Source organism: Bufo gargarizans, chromosome 2 (genome assembly GCF_014858855.1).
Source record: "Bufo gargarizans isolate SCDJY-AF-19 chromosome 2, ASM1485885v1, whole genome shotgun sequence".
NCBI classification, from domain to species: Eukaryota; Metazoa; Chordata; class Amphibia; order Anura; family Bufonidae; genus Bufo; species Bufo gargarizans.
This window is the reverse complement of record NC_058081.1, coordinates 501,517,733-501,543,331: the sequence shown is the minus strand read 5'-3', so window position 1 is coordinate 501,543,331 and position 25,599 is coordinate 501,517,733.

Sequence of the window (25,599 nt, the reverse complement as noted above, 5' to 3'; positions counted from 1 at the left end):
GGACGGACTGTCCATTCAGAATGCATTAGGATAATCCTGATCAGTATTCTTCCGGCATAGAGCCCCGACGACGGAACTCTATGCCGGAAGACTATAACGCAGGTGTGAAAGAGCCCTTACTCGGATTAAACGTTTGATCTGTCATCTACGTTCTATTACAAATAAAATATTGACATTTGCCATCTCCACATCATTGCATTCAGTTTTTATTCACAATTTGTTTAGTGTCCCAACTTTTTTGGAATCCGGTTTGTATATGGGGGTAGCCACAAGGAGACGTTATACTGTATGGGGGTAGCCACAAAGAGACATTATACTGTATGGGGGCAGCCACAAGGAGACGTTATACTGTATGGGAGTAGCCACAAAGAGACATTATACTGTATGGGGGCAGCCACAAGGAGACGTTATACTGTATGGGGGCAGCCACATGGAGACATTAAACTGTATGGGGGCAGCCACTAAGAGACATTATACTGTATGGGGGCAGCCACAAAGAGACGTTATACTGTATGGGGGCAGCCACAAGGAGACGTTATACTGTATGGGGGTAGCCACAAAGAGACATTATACTGTATGGGGGCAGCCACAAGGAGACGTTATACTATATGGGGGCAGCCACACGGAGACATTAAACTGTATGGGGGCAGCCACTAAGAGACATTATACTGTATGGGAGCAGCCACAAGGAGACGTTATATGGTATGGGGGCAGCCACAAAGAGACATTATACTGTATGCGGGCAGCCACAAGGAGATGTTATACTGTATGGGGGTAGCCACAAGGAGACTTTATACTGTATGGGAGCAGCCACAAGGAGACATTAAACTGTATGGGGGCAGCCACAAGGAGATGTTATACTGTATGGGGGCAGCCACAAGGAAACATTATACTGTATGGGGGTAGCCACAAGGAGACGTTATATAGTATGGGGGCAGCCACAAAGAGACATTATACTGTATGGGGGTAGCCACAAGGAGACATTATACTGTATGGGGGTAGCCACAAGGAGACATTATACTGTATGGGGGCAGCCATAAGGAGACGTTATATAGTACGGGGGCAGCCACAATGAGACGTTATACTGAATGGGGGTAGCCACAAGGAGACGTTATACTGTATGGGGGTAGCCACAAGGAGACATTAAACTGTATGGGGGTAGCCACAAGGAGACGTTATACTGTATGGGGGCAGCCACAAGGAGACGTTATACTGTATGGGAGCAGCCACAAGGAGACATTAAACTGTATGGGGGCAGCCACAAGGAGATGTTATACTGTATGGGGGCAGCCACAAGGAAACATTATACTGTATGGGGGTAGCCACAAGGAGACGTTATATAGTATGGGGGCAGCCACAAGGAGACGTTATATAGTATGGGGGCAGCCACAAAGAGACATTATACTGTATGGGGGCCACAAGGATACGTTATACTGTATTGGGGTAGCCACAAGGAGACGTTATACTGTATGGGGGTAGCCACAAGGAGACATTATACTGTATGGGGGCAGCCATAAGGAGACGTTATATAGTATGGGGGCAGCCACAAGGAGACGTTATACTGTATGGGGCAGCCACAAGGAGAAGTTATACTGTATGGGCGCAGCCTCAAGGAGACGTTATACTGTATGGGGCAGCCGCAAGGCGACGTTATCATGTATGGGGGAAGCCACAAGGAGACGTTATACTGTATGGGGGCAGCCACATGGAGACATTAAACTGTATGGGGGCAGCCACTAAGAGACATTATACTGTATGGGGGCAGCCACAAAGAGACGTTATACTGTATGGGGGCAGCCACAAGGAGACGTTATACTGTATGGGGGTAGCCACAAAGAGACATTATACTGTATGGGGGCAGCCACAAGGAGACGTTATACTGTATGGGGGCAGCCACACGGAGACATTAAACTGTATGGGGGCAGCCACTAAGAGACATTATACTGTATGGGAGCAGCCACAAGGAGACGTTATATGGTATGGGGGCAGCCACAAAGAGACATTATACTGTATGCGGGCAGCCACAAGGAGATGTTATACTGTATGGGGGTAGCCACAAGGAGACTTTATACTGTATGGGAGCAGCCACAAGGAGACATTAAACTGTATGGGGGCAGCCACAAGGAGATGTTATACTGTATGGGGGCAGCCACAAGGAAACATTATACTGTATGGGGGTAGCCACAAGGAGACGTTATATAGTATGGGGGCAGCCACAAAGAGACATTATACTGTATGGGGGTAGCCACAAGGAGACATTATACTGTATGGGGGTAGCCACAAGGAGACATTATACTGTATGGGGGCAGCCATAAGGAGACGTTATATAGTACGGGGGCAGCCACAATGAGACGTTATACTGAATGGGGGTAGCCACAAGGAGACGTTATACTGTATGGGGGTAGCCACAAGGAGACATTAAACTGTATGGGGGTAGCCACAAGGAGACGTTATACTGTATGGGGGCAGCCACAAGGAGACGTTATACTGTATGGGAGCAGCCACAAGGAGACATTAAACTGTATGGGGGCAGCCACAAGGAGATGTTATACTGTATGGGGGCAGCCACAAGGAAACATTATACTGTATGGGGGTAGCCACAAGGAGACGTTATATAGTATGGGGGCAGCCACAAGGAGACGTTATATAGTATGGGGGCAGCCACAAAGAGACATTATACTGTATGGGGGCCACAAGGATACGTTATACTGTATTGGGGTAGCCACAAGGAGACGTTATACTGTATGGGGGTAGCCACAAGGAGACATTATACTGTATGGGGGCAGCCATAAGGAGACGTTATATAGTATGGGGGCAGCCACAAGGAGACGTTATACTGTATGGGGGCAGCCACAAGGAGACGTTATACTGTATGGGGCAGCCACAAGGAGAAGTTATACTGTATGGGCGCAGCCTCAAGGAGACGTTATACTGTATGGGGCAGCCGCAAGGCGACGTTATCATGTATGGGGGAAGCCACAAGGAGACGTTATACTGTATGGGGGCAGCCACAAGGAGACCTTATACTTTATGGGGGCAGCCACAAGGAGACGTTATACTGTATGGGGGCAGCCACAAGGAGACGTTATACTGTATGGGGCAGCCACAAGGAGACGTTATACTGTATGGGCGCAGCCTCAAGGAGACGTTATACTGTATGGGGCAGCCACAAGGCGACGTTATCATGTATGGGGGCAGCCACCAGGAGACGTTATACTGTATGGGGGCAGCCACAAGGAGACCTTATACTTTATGGGGGCAGCCACAAGGAGACGTTATACTGTATGGGGGTAGCCACAAGGAGACGTTATACTGTATGGGGGCAGCCACAAGAAGATGTTATACTGTATGGCGGCAGGCACAAGGAGACGTTATACTGTATGGGGCACTGTCAGGGGTGGCCACAAGGAGACATTACTGTATGGGGGCAGCCAGAAGGAGACGTTATACTGTATGGGGCACTGTCAGGGATGGCCACAAGGAGACATTACTGTATGGGGGCAGCCAGAAGGAGACATTATACTGTATGGGGGCAGCCCCAAGGAGACGTTATACTGTATGGGGGTAGCCACAAGGAGACGTTATACTGTATGGGGAAGCCACTCGGAGGCATTATACTGTATGGGGCACTGTCTGGGGCCGCCACAAGGAGACATTACTGTATGGGGGCAGCCAGAAGGAGACGTTATACTGTATGGCGGCAGGCACAAGAAGACGTTATACTGTATGGGGGTAGCCACAAGGAGACGTTATACTGTATGGGGTAGCCACATGGAGGCATTATACTGTATGGGGCACTGTCTGGGGCCGCCACAAGGAGACATTACTGTATGGGGGCAGCCAGAAGGAGACGTTATACTGTATGGCGGCAGGCACAAGAAGACGTTATACTGTATGGGGGTAGCCACAAGGAGACGTTATACTGTATGGGGTAGCCACATGGAGGCATTATACTGTATGGGGCACTCAGGGGCCGCCACAAAGAGACATTACTGTATGGGTGCAGCCACAAGGAAACATTACTGTATGGGGGCATGGACAAGGTGACATTATACTGACATTTGGTGGCCCCCAATAAAACAATGTCTTGTGGCCACTATACAGTAATGTCTTCTTGTTGGTCATGTATGGGGGAGTGGGGAGGGACTCACGATGACTCATTCGCTAATGCCTGCTATTTCAGTGTGCAGTAGTGCGGTGCAGCCTGCAGGCAGGAAGGAGTAGGCCAGAGTCAGACAGGGCCGCAGTAGAAGACATACATGATCACTGTCATAGACAGACATTACACCTTTATTCACTCGGGTCGGGGCGGCTATAATATATATTAGGGTTTCTCTCTCCACTCACAGATGAAGTTGTGAACTCTGTGGGGGTCAGACTCGGTCTCGGAGTAACTTGAGAGGCTTTCCTGCCACTCGCTCTTGTCCTGTGCTGCTCGGTGGCCTCGCTCATCATCTGATTCCGATGTCAGATTTTGGTGGGCGGAGACTTCGTTATTGGAGCGAGGAGGAGCCGGGGGGCGGCCGCTGCAGGCAGTAATTGTACTGGTGGTATGCAAACATTCAGGGGCGGGCAGCCGCGGACGCAGATTTTGAAGTGGTCAGCGCACATGGCACAAAGTAGTGCGGTTTTTAAGAAACAGCGATATTGCCATATCGCTGTTTCCAAATACTGCTGTATATCGCCAAGACCGGTGTATCGCCCAACCCTAGATGCAGCCAGAATGACAGACGGCCCCATTAAGTATAATGTGGATGATCTCCATCTGGCTGCATTTCGGCAAAAATAAGGCGAATCGGCCGGACACAAACCACTGCATGCTGCGGTTTGTGTCTGGCTGATTCTCACAATTTCTCTGGATCAGGTGTCCGGATCTCCGTGCAACAGATGTGAACGTAGCCTAACCCCGCACAACAATTCCTTAATATTTGGCACTTGTTGCATCTTGTGCCTGACTGTATCAAGGAGAAGCGTCACCAGGTAGCATAAAATACTTCTCACAACTCACAACAGTTTGCTGTAAATGTATCCAGTTTACCTGCACTGATACATTGTAGGGCTAGCTTCACAGCTGCGGCAGTTCTCTGGATCCGGAACTACCAGAAGCAACCGTAATGCCCACCAGCCCCATTAACTATAATCGGGTCCGGCGGAGATCCAGCCGACAGCTTCGGCAAGAATGCTGAGAATTGGCTGTACGGAAACTGCTGCACGCTTCGGCTTGTGTCGAAGCATTCTCTTCCCAGCATTCTCTGCCAGAAGTGGCGGCCGGCTCTCCGTGCCGCAGATGTGAATGTAGCCTAACAAATGCTTAGCACAAGGGAAAGATTTGTGCTCACACAGGAGTTTCTAGACTGGGTACAGTTGTAGCAAACCCTTAGGCCTCTTTCACACTTGCGTTGTCCGGATCCGTCGTGTACTCCATTTGCCGGAATTACACGCCGGATCTGGAAAAATGCAAGTGAACTGAAAGCATTTGAAGATGGATCCGTCTTCAAAATGCGTTCAGTGTTACTATGGCAGCCAGGACGCTATTAAAGTCCTGGTTGCCATAGTAGTAGTGGGGGGCGGGGGAGCAGTATACTTACAGTCCGTGCGGCTCCCGGGGCGCTCCAGAATGATGTCAGAGCGCCCCATGCGCATGGATGACGTGCCATGCGATCACGTCATCCATGCGCGTGGGGCACCCTGACGTCACTCTGGAGCGCCCTGGGAGCCGCACGGACGGTAAGCCATGGTAACCATTCAGAAAAAGCTAAACGTCGGATCCGGCAATGCGCCGAAACGACGTTTAGCTTAAGGCCGGATCCGGATGAATGCCTTTCAATGGGCATTAATTCCGGATCCGGCCTTGCGGCAAGTGTTCAGGATTTTTGACCGGAGCAAAAAGCGCAGCATGCTGCGGTATTTTCTCCGGCCAAAAAACGTTCCGTTCCGGAACTGAAGACATCCTGATGCATCCTGAACGGATTTCTCTCCATTCAGAATGCATTAGGATAAAACTGATCAGGATTCTTCCGGCATAGAGCCCCAACGACGGAAGAAAAGAACGCAAGTGTGAAAGAGCCCTTAGTTAGGTTAGCATGTGTTAGGAAGAATATTTCTATTCACTGACAGCAAGCAAAGATCCTGTAAATGGTGAGGAAATGAACCACAAAGTATATTAGAATGTCAAGAGTTCTGTTGGTCCGTTCTTTTTGAAGATTAACCCATTAAAGTCATTGTCATGTGATCTCTGTGGGGTTTTTCACTGCGTTTTCCTTCTTGGGTTTCTTTCATCCCTGTTACATTAGGCTCCATAGTGAAATAAAAAATGCGCTTGGATGGTGGTGTCAGCGGCATTGGTCAGTGGTGTTTTTCCCATAGGCTTAGCTCCGGGACTTAACGCCAGGAATAACATGCGAAATAAAAAATGTCACAAAAAATAGTGATAAGAAACCTAGAGCTATTACATGTATTTTTTCATGCAGTTTAAAAACACCACAAAAACACTGTGTAAGGCCTCATGCACACGAACGTATTTTGTTTCCGTGTCCATTCCGTTTTTATTTTGCGGATAGGATGCGAACCCATTCATGTCCGTTCCGTAGCCCCGCAAAAAAAATAACATGTCCTATTCTTGTCCGTTTTGCGGACAAGGATAGGCATTATTACAATGGATCCGCAAAAAAAACGGATGCCATACGGACGTCATCCGTTTTTTCTTTCCGGATCCGCAATTTGGGGACCCCAAAACACATACAGTTGTGTGCATGTAGCCTAAAGAAGACATTTACGGCTCCTTCACATACACATACTGTTTTTACAGTTCATTCTTAAGGGCCCGTTCACACGGAGTGAAATCAATCAGAAGCGGCAAAAAAAATGCGCTGTACGTTTCATATGCATATGCACATTGTTTTGCGTGTTTTTTTTACTCAGATGCAACTTTTAGATGTGTTTTTGGCAAAAAAAAAATTTATTGCTGTTTTTCAAGTCCTATTGAGAAGCTTATGTGAAAAAACCTCGCAAAAAGCCATTTGAAAAAATCCACTCATTTCCAAGAATGCTGTAGGCCTCGTTATTCAAAGCTGACTGAAACAAAGCTGTCTGTTTTACCCCTCACAACCAATCAGAGCTCAGCTTTCATTTCTTAAACTGCTTTGATAAAATGAAAGCTTCACTGTTATTGGTTGCTATGGGTAACAAGGCCTGTTTTCCTGTCAGCCTGTGTTCATGGCTGCATTGGAAGCTCCACTAGGAACAAATAGCGCAGCATTGAGGCCCATACAGGAGGGATTTATCAAACTGGTGTAAAGTAGATTTAGCTTAGTTGCCTATAGCAACCAACCAGATTCCACCTTTCATTTTCCAAAGGAGCCGTGAAAATTGAAGGGAGGAATCTGATTGGTTGCCCTGTAACCCTGCCTATCAGCTGCCAGAACTGCACCCCCGTCCACTGTGTGTAGCGGGCTGGCTACTGCAGCCATGCTCCCATTGAAGTGAATGGGAATGTGCGCTGCAGTAACCAGGTTTGTCCACTACATAATGGATGGCGCTGTGTGCCAGCACTGGGGCTACTGCAGAACAGCTGACTGTCGGGGTGCATGGTGTCAGGCCCGCCAAATCAATACTGTAGTATCCTAAGGAAATGTCATCAATATAAAAGTACTGGACAACTCTGAGCTCTAAATGCAGCTTCTGGCCTGTCCAGATTGGCTGATAGAGAGCATTAGATCACAGTGTGAATACGAGCGAAGGTCAGCAACTATTAAGATGCCTTTGTTGCCAGTGTTTGTGGGTAAATATGGCGGCAGAGGAGGATGGGAGCACTATATATAGCTGCAATCCAGTTATAACAGCAGCTGATGGAGCAGATGTTTATAATGTACAGTAATCCCCGTCACACTCGCGCTAGGTTCCAGCGGAGCGTGAATGGTTTTCTGTGATGTCATGTGTCTGTAAGCAATCTGGGGGCCAGGGCGGTCCGCACACCTCAGGAATCCTGCGGAGGAACAAGGGTGGAGAGGGAGAGAAATGGTGGGTGGGTGGGTGGCTGCTGTGTAGTAAAGCTGCCTGCCTCTGTCTGGGTGACATCGACTCATCAAGCAGATGTGGGGACGATGGAAAGTAAAGCGTCAGTGCTTCGCAGGAAGGTGGGTGACTATACACATGTAGGAGAGCTGAGTTTGTCAGTGGCATCATGATGTTTGCATACATAGGCCTGCAGGTAAACATACTTTATTATCCTAACACAGGCTCAAACTATGCAGATCTTATTCAGCTCTGCTGCATCTGTAGCACGTTGCACAGAGCCTACATTTGACTGGTTTCCTTACTTTTATAGTGTCATGAGTATACACTGCTGGTGCATGCTGGGAGTGCGTTTATTAATGACGGCACACACGGTTTTCCTGGGAACACAAGTCCCAGCAAACCCACTCAGCTATCTGTCTGTCCATATACTATATCATACCGGCAGCTATCTGTCTGTCCATCTACTATATCATACCGGCAGCTATCTGTCTGTCTATCTACTATATCATACCGGCAGATATCTGTCTGTCCATCTATTATATCATACCGGCAGCTATCTGTCTGTCCATCTACTATATCATACCGGCAGCTATCTGTCTGTCTATCTACTATATCATACCGGCAGATATCTGTCTGTCCATCTACTATATCATACAGGCAGCTATCTGTCTGTCCATCTCCTATATCATACCGGCAGCTATCTGTCTGTCCATCTACTATATCATACCGGCAGCTATCTGTCTGTCCATCTACTATATCATACCGGCAGCTTTCTATCTGTCTGTCCATCTACTATATCATACCTGCAGTTATCTGTCTGTCCATCTATTATATCATACCGGCAGCTATCTGTCTGTTCATCTACTATATCATACCGGCAGCTATCTGTCTGTCCATCTATTATATCATACCGGCAGCTATCTGTCTGCCCATCTACTATATCATACCGGCAGCTATCTGTCTGTTCATCTACTATATCATACCAGCAGCTATCTGTCTGTCCATCTACTATATCATACCGGCAGCTATCTGTCTGTCCATCTACTACATCATATCGGCAGCTATCTGTCTGTCCATCTACTATATCATACCGGCAGCTATCTGTCTGCCCATCTACTATATCATACCGGCAGCTATCTGTCTTTCCATCTACTATATCATACCGGCAGCTATCTGTCTGTCCATCTGCTATATCATACCGGCAGCTATCTGTCTGTCTATCTACTATATCATACCGGCAGCTATCTGTCTGTCCATCTACTATATCATACCGGCAGCTATCTGTCTGCCCATCTACTATATCATACCGGCAGCTATCTGTCTGTTCATCTACTATATCATACCGGCAGCTATCTGTCTGTCCATCTACTATATCATACCGGCAGCTATCTGTCTTTCCAGCTACTATATCATACCGGCAGCTATCTGTCTTTCCATCTACTATATCATACCGGCAGCTATCTGTCTATCTACTATATCATACCGGCAGCTATCTGTCTGTCCATCTACTATATCATACCGGCAGCTTTCTATCTGTCCATCTACTAAATCATACCTGCAGCTATCTGTCTGTCCATCTATTATATCATACCAGCAGCTATCTTTCTGTCCATCTACTATATCATACCGGCAGCTATCTGTCTGTCTATCTACTATATCATACCGGCAGCTATCTGTCTGTCCATCTACTATATCATACCGGCAGCTATCTGTCTGTCCATCTACTATATCATACCGGCAGCTATCTGTCTGTCCATCTACTATATCATACCGGCAGCTATCTGTCTGTCCATCTACTATATCATACCGGCAGCTATCTGTCTGTCCATCTACTATATCATACCGGCAGCTTTCTATCTGTCTGTCCATCTACTATATCATACCTGCAGCTATCTGTCTGTCCATCTATTATATCATACCAGCAGCTATCTTTCTGTCCATCTACTATATCATACCGGCAGCTTTCTATCTGTCCATCTACTAAATCATACCTGCAGCTATCTGTCTGTCCATCTATTATATCATACCGGCAGCTATCTTTCTGTCCATCTACTATATCATACCGGCAGCTATCTGTCTGTCTATCTACTATATCATACCGGCAGCTATCTGTCTGTCTATCTACTATATCATACCGGCAGCTATCTGTCTGTCCATCTACTATATCATACCGGCAGCTATCTGTCTGTCCATCTACTATATCATACCGGCAGCTATCTGTCTGTCTATCTACTATATCATACCGGCAGCTATCTGTCTGTCCATCTACTATATCATACCGGCAGCTATCTGTCTGTCCATCTACTATATCATACCGGCAGCTATCTGTCTGTCCATCTACTATATCATACCGGCAGCTATCTGTCTGTCCATCTACTATATCATACCGGCAGCTATCTGTCTGTCCATCTACTATATCATACCGGCAGCTATCTGTCTGTCTATCTACTATATCATACCGGCAGCTGTTGGAGAGAGAAATCCAGGATTCTTTTTCATGTTGCAGCTTCGCCCCTTTATGCATACAGCGTACCATGCCTCTTTTTGCAGTAGACCCCTTCCCCTTTATTATCTGTCAGTTTGTGTCTGGGCAACAGGGCGCAGTGCCACACACAATTTGGGGTGAGATCTATCTATATCAATAATATCTGTATAATACATCTATCCATTTATCTATCTATCTCTATCTATCTATTTATCTATCTATCCATCTAGTATATCTATCTATTGATCTATCTATTGATCTATCTATTTATCTAATATCTATCTATATATCTATCTATCTCATATCTATCTATCTATCTATCTATCTATATATATATCTAATATCTATCTATCTCATATCTATCTATCTATCTATCTAATATCTATCTATCTATATCATATCTATCTAATATATCTATCTATCTATCTAATATCTATCTATCTCATATCTATCTATCTATCTATCTATCTATCTAATATCTCTCATATCTATATCATATCTATCTAATATCTATCTATCTATCTAATATCTATCTATCTCATATCTATCTATCTATCTATCTAATATCTCTCATATCTATATCATATCTATCTAATATCTATCTATCTATCTATCTATCTATCTATCTATCTAATATCTATCTTTTTACATCCTAAATTCCAGCCATATAAAATACACATACCTTCTTTCCATACAGCAGGTATGGACATGTGGGTGTACACCTCGGGGCAAGGTAAAGCAGGTGAAGGTTGTGTCCTGGGTGTGTCAGTGTATAGTCACATCGCTATGTAGAGTGAAGGGCCATTGCTCTGCTCTGGAAATGTTGGAGATACAGACCTGTAACCCCCCCAGCTCGGAGGAGTAATTACAGAGCTGTCTCAGTGCCATGATGGTATTCAGGGTGACTCTATATTTTACTCTCTGTAATACAGCAGTGAGGAGTTAATGAGCAGTGGGCGATTATATGTTAGGATCAGATGTGGCTTGGAAGCAGCTTTGGCATCCATACTGTATAATACAGCACCAGGTTTAACTCTTTGAATGCTTTACTTCCATTGAACCTCTGCATACCAAGGCATATCTGCTATTCAGTAGTCTGTGGAAGCTGGGTAAGAACTCCCTTGAGGGAGATGTGATGAGAAATAATTTTGTTATCCATAAACCGCTAGCCCATTACAGGTTTTCCTGCAGGTTTCATATTTACACTATATCTCTCCTTTTTGGGTCTATGTAGCACTGAGGCAGCCATTCTGACCACAAGTACTGTTGTTCCATTCGCATTGTAAAGGGTGTGCTGGTATGGGTACAATCTGATTTTTGCACCCTACAGAAACTGCCCTCACCAAAGTGACAAATAACCTCCTGTCTAAATGCAATGGCGACTATTCTCTGCTCATTCTTCTGGATCTCTCTGCAGCCTTTGCCATTCTAGACCACCATCTGATTCTCGCCATGCTCCACTCTATTGGTTTTAAAGGGCATCTGTCAGCAGATATATACCTATGAAACTGGCTGACATGTTGCATATGTGGTTTGCAGCTGAAGGCATCTGTGTTGGTCCCATGTTCACATGTGCCCGCATTGCTGAGAAAAATAAAAGTTTTCATCTATGCAAATGAGCCTCTGGGAGAAGCTCTCTCTGCAACAGCCACGCCCCCCTGCTCTTTGATTGACTTTAGTCAGGGCCAGGCATGATGACATTTACACTGCCTGGCCCTGTCAATCCAAGTGCAGAGGGAGCAGCAATTGCAGAGAAATCAGAGTGTTTAGATGTAAAGGTAATGCCCCCATTGCTCCTAGAGACATTTGCATATATTAAAACTTCTATTTTCTCAGCAATGCGGGCACATATGAACATGGGACCAACACAGATGCCTTCAGCTGCCAAGCGCACATGTAACAGGTCAGTCAGTGTCATAGGTACAAATCTGCTGACCGATGCCCTTTAAAGGACACTGCCCTCTCCTGGTTTTCTTCATATCTCTCTGGCCGCTCTTTCAGTGTGTCATTTGCTGGCTCTGCTTCCCCACCTTTCCCTCTTTCTGTTGGGGTTCCTCAGGATTCAGTCCTAGGTCCTCTTCTGTTTTCTCTCTACACAACCCCTATTGTACAGACATCAGATTTGGTTTCCAGTACCATCTCTATGTCAATGACATCCAACTGTATACTTCTTCCCGTTATATCACCGCTGCTACAGAACACTAGTGACTGTCTGTCCGCCGTCTCCAATATCATGTCCTCTCTACCTGAAACGGAACTTCTTGTGTTCTCTCCATCTACTAACCTTCCTAAACCTGAGATCTCACTCTCAGTTCGTGGCACTAGCGTCACGCCTAGGCAGCATGCCCGCTGTCTCAGTGTTATGTTTGACACTGATCTTTCCTTTACCTTTAACATCTCTAGAATTAACCCTTTTCTTACTGTTTTAAGGACAAAAACTCTCATTGTTGCCCTAATCTATTCCCGTCTTAAATACTGTAACTCATTATTAATTGGTCTTCCCCTCACCAGACTCCCCCCTCTCCAAACTATCCTGAATGCAGCGGCCAGGCTCATCTATCCGTCTCACCGCTGCTCCAATGCCTCCGCCCTGTACCAGTCATTGCACTGGTTGCCCATACAGTATAGGATTCAATATAATCTGCTCATTCTCACCACAAAGCTCTCAACAGTGCTGCACCCCCTACATCTCCTATCTCATCTCTGTCTACCACCTTACCTGTGCTCTCTGTTAAACTAATGACTTACGACTGACATTCACCATGATCCGAACATCTCACTCCCATCTCCAAGACTTCTCCCGAGCTGCACCAGTTCTCTGGAATGACCTAACCCAAGCAGTTAGGTTAGATCCCAACATCCACAGTTTTAGACACTCCCTAAAAACACATCTTTTTAGGTTAGCCTATCACATCCCATTATCTAACTCTCCATTCACTGTCCACCCACACCCACTACTTTTTGCATTATTCTTCTGAACCTGATCCATAGTCAGATATCCTCACCTCATGCGCTCAATAGCACTACAGATGATGGCTGGTGACTGGCTCATACCGATTTATATCTACTCCCCTATTGTGTTAAGATGGCTGGGCCACTGTACAAGTCAAGCACTTGTTACCTTTTGTGTCACCCCTATCTCCTCATAGATTGTAAGCTCTTGCGTGCAGGCCCCTCATACCTCATGTTTTAATTGTTGTAATGTAGGATTCTATTTGTACATAAACCCTCTGATTGTAAAGCGCTACGGAATATGTTAGCGCTTTATAAAGACTATTATAATGACCCCTCTTCTTTATGTATGACCCTTCTTTTTGTCCCATATTTAAGTAATATCGCAACTCTCCCCCTCCCCCCAGGACTAAGACATAGAGACGCTGCATCTCTAATGGATGTCTATGTGTCCCAGGGGGGGGTCTTCGTCCTCATGGTCCATCAGTCTGGTGCAGAGCCCTATCTTGGCTGACAGGGCCTGCCGATAATTGGATGTTGTATTTATAATAGGATATGCTCGGTATATGAGTAAGAGGATATAGATTTGGGTAAGAGGATAGCAGTAATAGGATGCCATCTCTATCAGTCATCTCCCGACAGGGAATGACCAGCTCATGTCATCTGTGCAAATTCACAATATAAACAGGTGACAATGTTGTAGAATCTATAGCATGGTGACCCCCACCTTCCATAGGGTCTGTTACTATAGAGTACACTAGCCCTTCGTCCTTGGGGATGCCATTTAATGTGCAGTATTCAGTATGGACTCAGTATAATGTTTTTAAGGAGCGCACAGGTTAAACCCTAGGGTAATTTTTGGCCAACCCCATTGCTAGCCACAGCTGTCTTACCTACACAGACTTCTCAAGATCATGGACCATATGGCCACCACCATCTTAGACCGGTGCTTGACTTATAGACGTGAGGTGCCCAGTTATGTAACCCCTAAGTGCTAGGGTCACCTGGCCTTCCCTTTAAGGCTTCTCACTCATGTCCCCCTTCCCTTGTTTCTCATCACTCTACCTCCAGGATCTCAAAAGGATTTCCTTGTTGACGTTAATAAAGTGTAATCCTCATATAATGAAATGTTCTTCAGGTTTCTTGCATACCATACTTTGTACTTAAATCCTTCACCATTTCAGAGACATCTGCTTCCTGACACTGAATGGAAGTATTCTGTTTGACATACAGTGCAGGGTAGCCAACTAGAACTTTTCATTCTTTCTGGACAACTTATTCCAAAATCACAGACAGACAATATTTTTTACGGACAAATTGGAAACCATAATGAATGATAGAGATTTTAAGTAATCCATGTCTATAGCTCAATATACTGATAACACCTCATTACCAGTATTTACTGTGAGCTGTAAAATGATGAGAATTACCACCAAAATAATCTAGTCAAGTACCACCAGCCTCAAAAAAATCATGGGCACATCTGGGGTTTTTTCACGGACACAGGAAAAAAGGGCAGAAAAGTGGCAATCGTGGCATAGAAATGGGAGGAAAAGTTGCACATTTTAGTGCAAAATTAAGCGTGTGCAAAAATTGCCACTTTGTGTGCCAAAAAGCAATCTTAATGTTATACTCACCCCTCTCTCCGGTGCTGGTCGGGTCCTCCTGCTGCTGCTGCCTGTTTATGGACTGTAGTGGTAAAGTGCAGGTGTACAGCATGGGATCACTGAAATCACTGTGTTTAGCATTAGGGCTCGTTCACACAAACGTTTTTTTGTGTTGCGTATACGGGCCATTTTTTGAGTTCCGTACACGATTAGTCTACGGAACCATTCATTTCAATGGTTCCGCAAAAAAAAAAATGAATGTACTCTTTATGCATTCCGTTTCCATATTTCCTTTTTTCCGTTCCGTTCAAGGATAGAACATGTCCTATTATTGCCCACAAATCATGTTCCGTGGCTCCATTCAAGTCAATGGGTCCACAAAAAAAAGGAACACATAAGCAATGTACTCCGTATGTCTTCCGTATCCGTTTCGTTTTTGCAGAACCATCTATTGAAAGTTTTATGCCCAGCCCAAAATGTAATTACTGTATACTGTATTTGCCATACAGAAAAACGGAACAGAACCGGAAACACTACTGAAACAAAGAACGGAAAAACTGATCCATTAGAAATGGCCCGCAAAACACTGAAAAAGCCATACGGTCGTGTGAACGAGCCCTTAGACTGACGTGGACAGTGATTGGCTGTAGCAATCTCATGCCATATTGCGGCAGCAGCAGAGTGCTAGTGGAGGGCTTGCCCGACATGCTCTCGGACAACACCTGTAAGACTGTGTAGGGGGAGTTAGACTACTGTTCTGAATTATAATGTGCAACAGATTTCCCAAACCATTCACTGCCAAATTAAAGCAAAACAAAAATGTTTATGCTCTGGCCGTTAGAAAAGTAGATGATATAAATTGTAGTGGAGGTAAACTGCTTGCAGTACTTGTGAATTATCCCCTCCCTTCTGATCCTCAGCTGTGTCATGTGACGGACACTCTGACTCAGTGTTTTAGGTGTGGACAGGAAGTCAGTTTCTCTATCAGTTGCTATCAGAGCCCCAATATGAGTCTCACAGGAAGGAATAGAGAAAGTGACTTCCTGTCCACACATAAGACGCTTGTCAGTCACATGACACAGCTGAGGATCAGAACGGAGGGGATAACTCATAAATACAGTCACCAGCGAGAAGATTACCTCCACTACAATTGTAAAAGGGCAGAGAATAAAACATTTTTGTGGGAGTGAATCTATCAGTTGTTTATGCTGTCCTTTCCAAGGGGAACATAAACTGCTGGCAGAGACTCTGATCAAATGCAGAGTCAGCTTTGGCCAGTTGGGCACCTCCAATGGGACCTGACCTCTGGCATTTGCTCAGTGCAATGCACAAGCTTAGGCATCCTCATGGATGCGGAGGTAGCAGTGGCACAACTGTATTATAAGTGGCCATGGTCGGAGCCTTTGCATTGGGGCCCATTGACTACAAATGACGCCTCTGCTTCGGCCCATGCTGAAGTTTTAGTTAATTATGTAATGTGTAGGGTACCATATTGGGAACCAGGTTTGTGCAAGTGAAACGTCATTGCTCTCATGCTGTGACTGATGGGTGGGTCAGGAGACAAGAGTCAATCTAATAGAAGAAGATAGGATTGTGACACAAACCCCTGGAGAGGAGGGGGAGAGAGGATTGTAAAATTAAGGTGGCAAAAATCCCCAAGCCAGGCAATTCCAGCAGCAAAGAGGCTTAGAGGAATTGCTATGCAAATCTTAACCACCGCTGAGAGTAAAGCCCAGTAAATCCCGGACTGCAGAAGCTATTATCCCATCCCCCTCCTCCCTTCCCTTAGTCCAGCCGGTCAGTGGAAGACATGATCCAGACTCAGACCTGGTCTCCATACAAGACCTGGGTCACCCTCTAAGCTCTTACCTGTACCCTATATACCTACCCCCCACATTTCTGAATATAGGGAGGGTGGCAGGATGACCCACGTGGTGGAATGCTTAGCAGGCAAAGAGGATAAAGATTACTGTCTCCATGGCAACCATTCCTGGCATGAGCTAAGATGTGATGTGAGTTTCCGATGCAGGCAATGCAGGTAGAACCCGTGTGTCATGCGAGGTGAATGAGCCGCGTGTGCAGCACTGTCACTCCCAGCCCAACAATGTAATTGATGCCCACAGTGATCAGACTCTGCTTCATGATTGGAAAAAAATCACATAAAATGGTAATTCTGCACAGATGTAGAAGGCATGAGTTTGTCATTGACGTCATGAGGGAATACCTGTGCTATTCCATAGGACTGCAAATTAACCTGTTGCAGGTGTTGTCCAGCAGACGACGTTTTGGTATAAACTAAGCAGTGCTCACCTTCCGGATCCCCCACCACTCCTGGTTCAGTGATGATCAGCTGGCTGCAGTGGGCACGGTGTCGGGGGACCAGGCAGCGTTGCTATGGGGAGGATCCATGAGGTGAGTACAGTTTTTTATGCTTGCACAGAACCATCAGTAGCTCACATCATCAATTTCTTCTTTAAATGGTAGTGTTAACTCTATGCCCAACTAATATAGCTCCTAATGACAAATTCAGCTCTGCTACATCAGTATGTATTGTCATGTAAGCGATTCCCAGAGACTGATGATAAGCACATACTATATATGAATAAAGGCATTCTTGTTGTTGCACAGTTAACCCCGCTGGGGAGACCTATGGTGTTATTCATGCTGAGCATCTTGTCATCAATATAATGCCAAAACTGGAAACGTGGCACTTAAACAGTGACGCTAATACACTAATAAATGCCCTACAAGACAGGGGTCCACTTGTCCCCACCTATCCCTTGGTTGAACTTGATGGACGTTTGTCTTTTTTCAACCGTATTAACTATGTAACTTCACAATCACAATTTGAGCTTCAATCCTGGTTTTAACGTCAGCTATAATCCGTAAAATGAATAGTGCTGTGTGGCATGTGTAGTGACCCCATAGAGGTGCCACTACTGATACAAAGTCAGCGGTCCCTCCTTGTCAAGCAGGCTATACAGCTGTCCGCCAGACAATCATATGACTGAATGCTCCACAAGTTCCCCAAAATCCGACGCAGATATGACTGGTTTATAAGGTGTGGGGGGATATGTGGAGAGGGATTACTGGTTGTTTAGCTCCTGTCATCACCTATAGAAACAAGGAGTTGGACTGGTTAAAGTCTTTTGATAACAGTGCCAGTTATTGGGGCACAGTCAGGATGCCCCCATACACATGGACATTGGTGGGATTCCCTGACAAATACCTGATGTGTGTATCCAGCTTGAATAGGTAGTCCTCTCTGCACAAGCCACTCTTAGAAAGTGGTTGTCTTAGTAAGGGGTGTATTAGACAGGCAGATTGTAGTAAGTGTTTGTAGTGGGGGGCGGTCTCTGCTCATAGAGGACCCTGCTCTGTGACATCCATATGGTCTCTTAGGGTTGGCTAGACTAGAGGGATTGCTTTCTGGAAGGTCAACCTCCTCTCCTTCATAGCCCCCCATAATAGATACTCCTTTACCCACAATGCATCCCTTGATGATACTCAGTACTCATGTTGTTTGCGGCATGACAACACAATCCAATTACTATACTGTTGCTTGCATCTTTTATTAGTATAGATTTTTCAATTGCATTATGCTATTAACTCATCGGCCTCCTTTTCAATGTGAAATGTCTTGTATAGTTCTGTCCCTTTAAGGGCTGTTAGACCTGATCTCCCCATGTCTAGAGGGCTATGTTTAGATTATTTAGATTGTAATCTCTGCTAGTGTTATAATAATCTCATTTCCCACTATTATGGATTCAGCTGCTTTACATTGCCCCCCTCCCCCAGATTTAATCTGCACAAGTGTAGAATAAGCCATCACCGCCATACACACCGTGATCATTTTATTTGTGTGATTGCGTGTTTGTACGCTGTCGTTTTAAGTGCTTGAAAATACTCCCAGCATCCTCCTCTGCCTGCTGCGCCAAAGATCTGTTTTCATGGGAAAACAGTGGTTCTTCAGCTGGTGGCATCGTCTTCTCCTATGATTCCTTCCAACTTTTTTCCCCTGTGATAAATACGACCTCCTGGAAAGATCACCACTGTTTTTACCACTATCACACATCACCAGTGTATCTCCCCACCGAGACAGACTGGAACCGTCTCCTGAAAACAAGCCTGCTGGAGAATAGCGCAAGGGAACCGTTTTATCTACCTCATATCTACCTATCTATATTTATATCTATCTATCGTTCTCATATCTATCCATCCATCTATCTACCATCTACCTACCTATCTACTATCTATATCTGTCTATCTATATATTCTATATATCTATCTTTCTCATATCTATCTATCTATCCATCTATCTATCTCATATCTATCCATCCATCTAGCTACCATCTACCTACCTATCCATTATCTATCTATTTACCTATCCATTATCTATTTACCCACCTATTGACTATCTACAGTCATGTGAAAAAATTAGGACACCCTTTGAAAGCATGTGGTTTTTTGTAACATTTTTAATAAAAGGTTATTTCATCTCCGTTTCAACAATACAGAGAGATTAAAGTAATCCAACTAAACAAAGAAAACTGAAGAAAAGTCTTTTCAAGATCTTCTGTAAATGTCATTCTACAAAAATGCCTATTCTAACTGAGGAAAAAGATAGGACACCCTCACATGTATTCCCTCTTAAATTGGCTCAGATCTCACACAGGTATATCACACCAGGTGCACATAATTAGTAGATCGTTACTCTGCATGTTGAATGAGGCTTGCCCTATTTAAACCTCAGACATTTAGTTTGGTGTGCTCCTGACTGTTGAAGTGAGAGTGAGCACCATGGTGAGAGCAAAAGAGCTGTCAGAGGACTTCAGAAAAAAGATTGTAGCAGCCTATGAGTCTGGGAAGGGATTTAAAAAGATCTCAAAAGATTTTGAAATCAGCCATTCCACTGTCCGGAAGATAGTCTACAAGTGGAGGGCTTTCAAAACAACTGCCAACATGCCCAGGACTGGTCGCCCCAGCAAGTTCACCCCAAGAGCAGACCGCAAGATGCTAAAAGAGGTCTCCAAAAACCCTAAAGTGTCATCTCGAGAACTACAGCAGGCTCTGGCTACTGTTGATGTAGAAGTACATGCCTCTACAATCAGAAAGAGACTGTAAAAGTTTAACTTGCATGGGAGGTGTGCAAGGAGGAAACCTTTGCTTTCCAAGAGAAACATCGAGGCCAGACTGACATTTGCCAGAGATAAAGTTGACAAAGACCAGGACTTCTGGAATAATGTTCTTTGGACAGATGAGTCCAAAATTGAATTATTTGGACACAACAGCAGAGGACATGTTTGGCGTAAACCAAACACAGCATTCCAAGAAAAGAACCTCATACCAACTGTGAAGCATGGAGGTGGAAGTGTCATGGTTTGGGGCTGCTTTGCTGCAGCAGGACCTGGTCAGCTCACCATCATAGAATCCACGATGAATTCTACTGTGTATCAGAAGGTGCTTGAAGAACATGTGAGACCATCAGTTAGAAAATTAAAGCTGAAGCGGAACTGGACCATGCAACATGACAATGACCCAAAACATACTAGTAAATCAACCAAAGATTGGCTGAAAAAGAAGAAATGGAGAGTCCTGGAATGGCCAAGTCAAAGTCCAGATTTGAATCCCATTGAGATGCTGTGGGGTGACTTGAAAAGGGCTGTACGTGCAAGAAACCCCTCAAACATCTCACAGCTGAAAAAGTTCTGCATTGAGGAGTGGGGTAAAATTTCCTCAGACCGATGTCGAAGACTGGTAGATGGCTACAAGAACCGTCTCACTGCAGTTATTTCAGCCAAAGGAGGTAACACTCGCTATTAGGGGCAAGGGTGTCCTATCTTTTTCCTCAGTTAGAATAGGCATTTTTGTAGAATGACATTTACAGAAGATCTTGAAAAGACTTTTCTTCAGTTTTCTTTGTTTAGTTGGATTACTTTAATCTCTCTGTATTGTTGAAACGGAGATGAAATAACCTTTTATTAAAAATGTTACAAAAAAACACATGCTTTCAAAGGGTGTCCTAATTTTTTCACATGACTGTATCTATCTCATATATATCTATATATCTATCTCATATTTATCTATATCTATGTATGTATCTATCAAATCTATTTCATAGATAATTAGAATTTATTAAAAAGATCCACATTTCTTCAGATATGTGCTCCACCACAGTAGCAATGCCCAGATATGTGCCCCCTCACAGTAGTTATGCCCAGCTATGTGCCCCTCACAGTAGTTATGGCCTGATATGTTCCCCCTCACAGTAGTTATGCCAGATATGTAACCCCCTCCAAGTAATATGCCCAGAAATGCGCCACTCCACAGTAGTTATACCTAGTTATATGGCCCTCACAGTAGTTATGCAAAGATAAGTGCCCTCTCACAGTAGTTATGCCCAGTTATTTGCCCCTTTCATAGTAATATGCTCAGGTATATGCCCCCTCAGAATGATATGCCCAGTTATGTGACCCCCTCACAGTAATATGCCCAGATATATTCCCCCTCGCAGTAATATTCCCAATTATGTGCCCCCTCACAGTAATTTTGCTCTGATATGTGCCCTTCACAGTATTATGCCTAAATATATGCCCCCTTCACAGGAAGTAAAAAACAAAAACAAACTCTACATACCCACCTGGTTCCTCCGATTTCCCCAGCAGCAGCAGGATACACAGGGAGATGCTGGTCTGTGTAGGAGGGGCACAGCTGACTGCCGTCTGGCCCCGCCCCCTTCACGGACCAGCAGTGTGGGAGGAATGATGAAGCGGGGGGCGGCTCTCTGCTTCATCATTACAGGCAACTATCAGCTACCTGAGATCAGTACCTACCTCCCCTGTTCTGCGACCGCGGGACAGCCACCGAAATCCAGGACTGTCCCACCTGATCCAGGATGGTTGGGAGGTATGATCTATCTATCTATCTTATCTATCAATGCACTAAGGAGAAAGCTGCACTGTCCTGTGGTGCTATCCCCTAGGACAAACGACCATTAGTTCTCAGTGGTAAAGAAGTCCAAAAAATACCCAGTGAAAAGTGTGTGGAACATGTGATTTTAGCTCCACTCCATTAGGTATTTGCCAGTCTCCTATCTATCTAATCTATCTATCTATCTATCCATCCCTTAGGCTACTTTCACATTTGCACAGACGGATCCGCTCCTATAATGCAAACGATGGTATCCGTTCAGACGGAACCGTCTGCATTATATTTCACTAAAAAAGTCTAAGTACAATTTGTATTCAGACGGATCCGTCCAGACTTTACATTGAAAGTCAATGGGGGGCGGATCCGTTAGAAAAATGCACCATATTGTGTCACCTTTGAACGGATCCGCCCCCATTGACTTTCATTGTAAGTCTGGATGGATCCGTTTGGCTCCGCACGGCCAGATGGACACCCGAACGCTGCAAGCAGCGTTCGGGTGTCCGCCTGCTGAGCGGTAGCGGAGGACAGACGGTGCCAGACTGATGCATTCTGAGCGGATCCGCATCCACTCAGAATGCATTAGGGCAGTACGGATCCAATCGGGGCCGCTTGTGAGAGCCTTCAAACGGAACTCACAAGCGGAGCCCCGAACGCTAGTGTGAAAGTAGCCTTAGTCCTGTGTGGGTTTGTAACCAAAATACTGCCACCATGTGGTCGTATGACCACATGACACACTAAGGTATTTACTCCTCTGACTGCTACAGCACTCATACAGCCTTCTGCTAGATCAATGAGAGAGGTGTACCTCTGCATACTTCTCTCCCCCCTGCCTGACACCAATCTGTATGATCAGTGCAGGCAGGAGGGTGCGCAATCTTGAAGAGGAACCCAGCCTTCTCCATGCTGAAAGGTCCCAAGGTACAGTGGTTCTGAAGCTGAATGGCCTTTTAATGACGTCATAAGTGAGAGAGACCAGAACCAGGAAGTGAATACTGTGGTGTAACTGTAGAGATATATGATAGTGTGTGTGTGTCAGAGAGATGTATATGTAGCAGGGCTGTGTTTGTTAGATGTGGATAGCAGTGCTGTGTGTGTATATATATGTCAGCTGTGTTTGGTGTGTATAGCGGTGCTGTGTTTGTCATAGGGTATATGCAGCTGTGTTTTGTGTGTGTGTATGTCAGCTGTGTGGCAGAGCTGTGATTGTCAGTTGTGTATACAGCAGTGCTGTGTGTGTAAGTTACTGACCTTGATCCCTCCACTTCTTTAAACCACTAGGAATGGTTTAATAAACAGAAAATATTTTTTTCTAATTCTCTGTTGTCTAAACCTGTGGATAATACGGTATATATGTGGGCCAATAGAGGGGGACAAGACAACCAAATGAATTATACAGTACTGTAGAGGACACTGTGGCCCGCACTCACCAGCCGGTTAGTGGGGTTGAGGGAGAACGATGCCACGCCACTCACTCACCAGTGTAGTGGAGAGCGGCCCCTGGCATCTACCAGTGTCTACAAAAGTAGACCAGTGGGCAGCATGCAAAGGGACCTCCATGTTGGTTTTTCCTGGGTATTTTGTATAGATCTATCTATCTATCAAATCAAATCAAATCAAATCAGCTTTATTGGCAGGACTAAATACATTTTAGCATTGCCAAAGCAAGTGGGAAATAATTGGGTAGGGTTGGGGGTGCGGACACGTCCAGGGTGGGGATAAAGGTGTCCATTGTATATCAGGCTCCTCTCAGTCTATGGCAGGCAGTAATATATTGTGCTGCTATGGCCGCTGTGTTCTCCTCTTCCCCCAGCAGTATGGAGAGTCTCTCTTCCTCCTCCATGGAGGTGAAGTCTAGGCAGAGATCAGACAGTCTCCTGAAGTGAGTCTCTCTCACTGCTGAGTATTTGGGGCACCGCAGCAGGAAATGAGCCTCATCCTCCACGGCCTCTTGGTCGCACTGCTGGCACAGTCTGCTCTCCCTGGGCATGTACATCTGTTGGTGACGCCCGGATTCAATGAGCAGGCTGTGGGCGCTCAGTCTGTACCGGCTCAGGATCTGTCTGTCTTTTGGATTGGGGAGTTTCTCCAGATATGGGGCCAGTTTGTACTCCCTCTGCAGGCTCTGGTATACTGTCAGCTTCTGGGATGTTCTTATGTCGTTTTTCCAGACGCTAATATACTCCTCTTTGTACTTGTGTATCGTCCTTTGGATTCCGCCCTTTGTCAGGCTATATTGGTTGGTGGATTGGGCAGGCTGGGTTTGGGTGACTTGTTGCGGGGTGCTTTGTTTTTCTGGGGCTTCTTGGTGTAGCAAGGCTTTGTGATGGTAAGAGCTGGGACTGCTGCTATGTAGATGGGCTCTGAATGATAGCGCCCTCTTCTGGACAGCAAAGTAGAGTGGGAATCTGCCCAGTTCTGCTCGACAGGCGCTGTTTGAGGTGCCCCTGTGGACCTGGAGAAAGTGTTTGCAGAGTTCTAGGTGGAATAGTTCTGTTGGCCCAGAGTCCCACTTTGCCCGGTCTGGGTATGTGTCTGGGCCCCAGACTTCGCTGCCATACAGGAGGATTGGGGCGATGATGGTGTCAAGGATTTTAAGCCAGACGGTCACTGGTGCTTTAAGGTGATACAGACGCCTTCTGATGGCATAGAAGGTTTTGCTCGCCTTGTCTTTCAGTATTTCCATGGCTTTCTTAAAATTCCCTGATTGGCTGATTTCTAGGCCCAGGTAGGTGTAGCTGTCTGTTTCTGAAATTGGACAGTTGTTTAGCAGGAAGGGAGGACGCCCGGCTGCTTTTCGATTTCTTTTCTGGAACACCATGATGTTGGTTTTCTTTGGATTGATGGGCAGTGCCCATGTGTTACTGAACTTCTCCAGGATTTTCAGGTTATCTTGGAGACCTTTCTCAGTTGGCGATAGTAGCAGAAGATCATCTGCATAAAGGAGAAATTTCACCTCAGTGTCATGGAGGGTGAGACCAGGTGCTGTGGAGGACTCCAGAGCCGCCGCCAGCTCATTGATGTAGATGTTAAACAGGGTTGGACTGAGGCTGCAGCCCTGTCTGACTCCTCAGTTCTGCTGGAAATAAGCCGTTCTCCTCCCATTTACCTTCACGCTGCATCTGTTCTCAGTGTAGGAGCTTCTGATGACATCATATGTTTTTCCTCCTATTCCGCTTTCAAGAAGTTTCAGGAATAGGCCCGGATGCCACACTGAGTCAAAGGCCTTCTTAAAGTCCACAAAGCAGGCATAGATCTTTCCCTGCTTTGTATTGTGGACATGGCTCTTGATGAGGCTCTGCAGGGTGTAGATGTGGTCCGTGGTGCGGTGGTTAGGTATGAAGCCTGCTTGGCTTCTGCTGAGGATGTTGTGCTGGGTGAGGAAGCAGAGGATCCTCTTATATCTATCTATCTCATCTATCTATCTCATATCCATCTATCTATCTCATATCTATCTATCTATCTATCTATCTCATATCTATCTATCTCATATCCATCTATCTATCTATCTATCTATCTATCTATCTATCTATCTCATATCTATCTATCTATCTATCTATCTATCTATCTATCTATCTATCTATCTCATGTCTATCTATCTCCAATCTATCT